The sequence below is a fragment of the Anas acuta genome, chromosome 2, assembly GCF_963932015.1.
Source record: "Anas acuta chromosome 2, bAnaAcu1.1, whole genome shotgun sequence".
Lineage (NCBI taxonomy): Eukaryota > Metazoa > Chordata > Aves > Anseriformes > Anatidae > Anas > Anas acuta.
In genome coordinates, this window is record NC_088980.1 from 7,689,361 (window position 1) to 7,693,681 (window position 4,321).

Genomic DNA, 4,321 nt, shown 5'->3' on the forward strand with positions numbered 1-4,321 from the left:
ACAGACTTAACCAGAAAAAGGCAATTGCTGTGTTATTATTTTATTTTATTTTATTATTTTATCCTCTGCTTTATGATGTCACCTATTAACTTTAGGTGTGACTAAAATTCACAGAATTGCATAAACAGAAAAATAACTAGAATAATTTTATAATGTGCATTAACACTGGTAATTTCAGAGACAGCAATCTGGATCTCCAAGCATCTGTTATGAATACAGAACAAGAAGGCCTGGATTGCACCCTTCCACTCCTCTGCTAGTCCTGCAGCTTTTTAGGCCAAGAAGGTGGATAGCAAAACTGTGGGTCCTGGAGGCTGTCTTACACTTTATCCTTCCAACTTCTAGTAACCTCATGGAATTACTAATTACATTCCTTACTAGGGCTCTCTGAGAACCTCAGTTTCTTTAGCTGAGAAAGGGTGTTGGAGGGAAGCAGGATTTAAAGAGAAAGAGGGATGAAGCTGGAATACATAAACTATCCCAGTTTGTAAAGTACATGCAGCTGTGACTATTGTTTTGCATTTGCCATTCTTGCTTTGCAGATAAATAGCAGCACAAATGGATTTACATGTAAATTTATCCCATGATGATACTGTCTAACTGAAAAGAACATGGCTTTCCAGGGCTTGCCTGCTTCAGTTCAAGGGGTAGCAAATTCCTCTGTGAAGTTGGCTCATGTATTCAGTGTTTGCAGGGTTGAGACGAGAGGAAAGAAAGAGAAATCAGGTGATTCTTTTTTCCTTTTTTTCTACCAAGTTTGTGCAATCATGAAGTAGTCCTTAGAGTGGGTTAAAGCATACATCAGTGTGGTGGTGCAAAGAGGCATATTTCTTTTAGGGAGAAAATTTCCTTCAAGAGCATTTCCTTCATTTGCAGTTCAGAAGCCACACAGTGCTCACTGCTGGGTAAGTGCTGGGGCTTGGCCCCTGCAGTGCAGAGGGCAGCTGCTGCATGGCTAAAGGGAGATGAAGCAACCCAAAGTTTGTTAAAACAGCCCAGAGCCAGCTCTCTTGGGCTGAGTGACGGCAGAGTTCTGCCTGCAGGAACATTTAGTTGAGTCCCCCTGAATATCAGCTGTTTGTAATGGAAATGCTGATATCTTATCTGCAGTGACAATAATGGAGGAACCAGGAAATATGTCCAGGGAGACCCTTTATTGGTTGTAAAGTAAAAACAGAGGTACATTCACAACTGTAATCTTCTCGGGACAGGAATTTGCTCATGTTATCTGTGGGTCCAAATTTAATGTGTTTTTAATTGCCTATTCAACACACCTAGCAATTAAAGCAAAATGATATCTCTTCTTTTGAAAAATGCATGAGCTGTACAATTAGAAGTAATTGTCTTCGTTAATTGAAAGTGCAGCTTTATTTTCTGTTGATTGTATTTTGTTTTATTAAAGGATTCCCAACTCTTTTGAAATCCCATTAAAGGGCAAATGCTATCGGGTGCTTTCACTGCAGCCACAAAGGACAAATGAAAGGGTTGGCTCAGCACTTGCGGTGCTGTTTAAACTCTGTGAGCATTCAGCTTAAAGTTAGTCATGTTTAAATATGCTAAGCTGTGCTGGACTGTAACTTTCACACTAGACATCTCTTTCTCACAGCAATCATTGTTAGATCCTTGCCTTTTGGGACAATGGCCATTGCACATGTACAAGGCCAAGGAAAATGGTGCCAAGGCTGTGTGCTGCTGTTTGTTGAAGGAAGATTAAATACAACTGCACTGCATGAAGGAGAAGACACCTGGGGAGAACTAAGAGCTTTGGGAGGCCCAGAACAAAAATTGGACACAGGTCAGCAAATCTGTAGCTAAATCAGGCAAACAGCCAAAATACTACACATGGATTGCGGGTGGTGCTTCACATCAAGGTTGGAGGAGATTGGTGTGACCGAGCTGTTTCTGAAATGTTTCTCTCAATGTACGAAAGAGAGCCAGATTTCTTACTCTCATGTCATATACTGGGAATGGTTAAACTGAAGGAAGACAGGAAAAAACGTGAGCCCAGATGAAAATATTGAAAAAAATACACACTTGGGATGGAAACATCAGGGTAGTCCTTGTATATTCTGAACATGTCACTGGATATACAAAGGCATCTGTAATAGAAGCTGCATCATGATTTTGATACCAAAATTACACTTGTAGCAGAGGAACTGGAACACTGTTGGCATCCAGGCTACTTTGCTTATCAGTGGATGTCAGAATTAAACCTCAGTGCATGGAATCAAGCCTCAGCACCATGTAAAGTTTCTGCACAAGACCCTCAGAGTCCCTCTTCATCCTTCAGCAGAGAGCTGAGGTGTGCAAAGGTGCACTGACTTACACACAAAGTCATCTTTCATCTTTTCTTGTCCATGGCCCTGCAAATGGAATCAAATGGACATGGCCAGGCTTTTCTTCCCACAACCCTTTGCCTTATTCTTCGTTTCACCTTTAAATTACTAGATGCTGTGTTTCACAGAACAGCTCTGAAGAAAGACACGAGGCAACTGCTTCATTTAACACTGCTTGACAAAGCGATCTTGCATGACCTCCCAGCAGCAACCTGCTCACTCATTTTAAGTACAATGTAATTGCTGAATGTCTGACTCACCTCGCTGTCTTTCAAGTGCACTTCTGTGCCTACATTTTTAGGCATGACTTTAAAATATGGTGCTAAACACTCTCCACTCATTTTTCTGTATTGTGCTGCTGTTCTCACAAGGATGTCCGTCAATCAAATGGATGTTTAACCTTTTCTTCTGGGAGGAGAAAGTAATGCGTGATAATATTCATTGGTCTATGAGAAATGAGAACCTGAAAGCTTCACGCTTCTGTATACTTGTTTGAGTGTAATTAGATTTAATAGGACAATGTTTGCATTGCTTCTCCCCAGATGTGGCAAACAACTCAGCCTTTTCATTTGTGAATATTTTAGGAGTAGCAGTCTTGTTCAGCTTTTGAGTGGTTCAATGCCGTTCTGACAAAGGTCTGTGTATTCCTCGCAAAATGCTGGAGGATCCAGCAAATAGCAAAGATGCAGCTATGGTTATACTCCACATTAAAGCACAAGAGTATTGTTCATGCTGTGTTCATGTCCAGATGCTCTGACAAAAGTCTTGGTCCTGCTGAGGCTGACATTATCCAAACCATCCCTGCCTGGAGCTCTGTAATCCCTGAAGTCCAGCTGAGGAAGAGGAAGGAAAGTGTTGCAATGGGATGTGATACAGGTTTGCTGGTAGAGTTAGAAAATGCATCTTCATCCCCAGACCAGCACATTTACCTTGAAGGTTTTGCAACTCTTTTCACCTTCAAATGCCTGAAGATTTTTTCATGCCATTTTAATATTTATAATTTGGTGACTAGGCAACATAGAGAAAGAATGTCAGCAGCATCCCGAGAAGGCATTTCATCCTGTTTTCAGAAGCCTTAGCAAGGGGCAGGTATCATCCTCAAGGGGTGTGACTCTTTCCATTAATTATGTTGGAAGACTGCAACTAGCCAGTCTAAATAGTATTCGCTGAAATTAATTTCTACCATTCTCTCTAAAAATGGTGTCAGAAAATACCTCTTGTAGAAAATCCCACTTGTTCTATAAATGGAAATATATATATATATATTTTTTTTTTTTCTGACATCTACCTAAAGATGTGCTGAATAACTCTGTCAAAGTACCTTTCTCCCCACCAAGTATTCAAGGAGCCCAAGAGTGGACTTTCAGTCAAGAGTAGTAAGAGCATCCCCAGTCCAGCTGGATGAGCCATATTTGACCACCTATTCTTTAGTAACAGTCTGTACTTGTAGTTCATATTTCAGGTATCAGTGAATATATTTAAAACCGTACTTATATTTATGCAGAACAAATGCTACAATTTAAAAACACATGAATAATATTCCCTTAAATTGCTTCCAGGGCTTTCCAGCTCATGCTACCACTTTGCACTAAAATTAAGTGTCTTTAAAACCCATAGCTCTGATTCCTGTTGAGGAAACTCTGGGCTGAATTTGGACCCTAGGGACAGATTCTTTGCTGATGTAAGTGGGTGCCTGATCTTCTTTCTTCAAGTGACAGCTGTTATGTCTTAATCTGGAGACTGAAATATTTTTCAGTGTGAACATGTTGTCTAATGTACAGGGCATTCAGGATAAGATTTCTCATTGCTACCGGTCTGCTGTGGCTGGTTGTCTGTAACAGTTTTCCATCTCAGATCTCCACCAGGTAAAGTGTGTCTGTCTAAGGCTTTACGCCACAGGGCCCTGAATGCCTTGTGAAAGTCTAGAAAAGTAGACTTCAGTGGTCTCCCATAAGCACTGGGAATGTTAGGTTCCTTACAGCTGG

General features: G+C 40.8%; 1 long non-coding RNA gene across 1 annotated transcript; it reads left to right on the plus strand.

Annotated features, from left to right (window-relative positions):
* The first annotated feature begins 564 nt into the window (after positions 1 to 564).
* LOC137851649 (uncharacterized) lies at positions 565 to 2,261 on the plus strand. Its single transcript, XR_011093320.1, has 2 exons — positions 565 to 726; positions 1,607 to 2,261. It is a non-coding gene; the product is annotated as an uncharacterized lncRNA (long non-coding RNA).
* Positions 2,262 to 4,321: the final 2,060 nt, after the last annotated feature.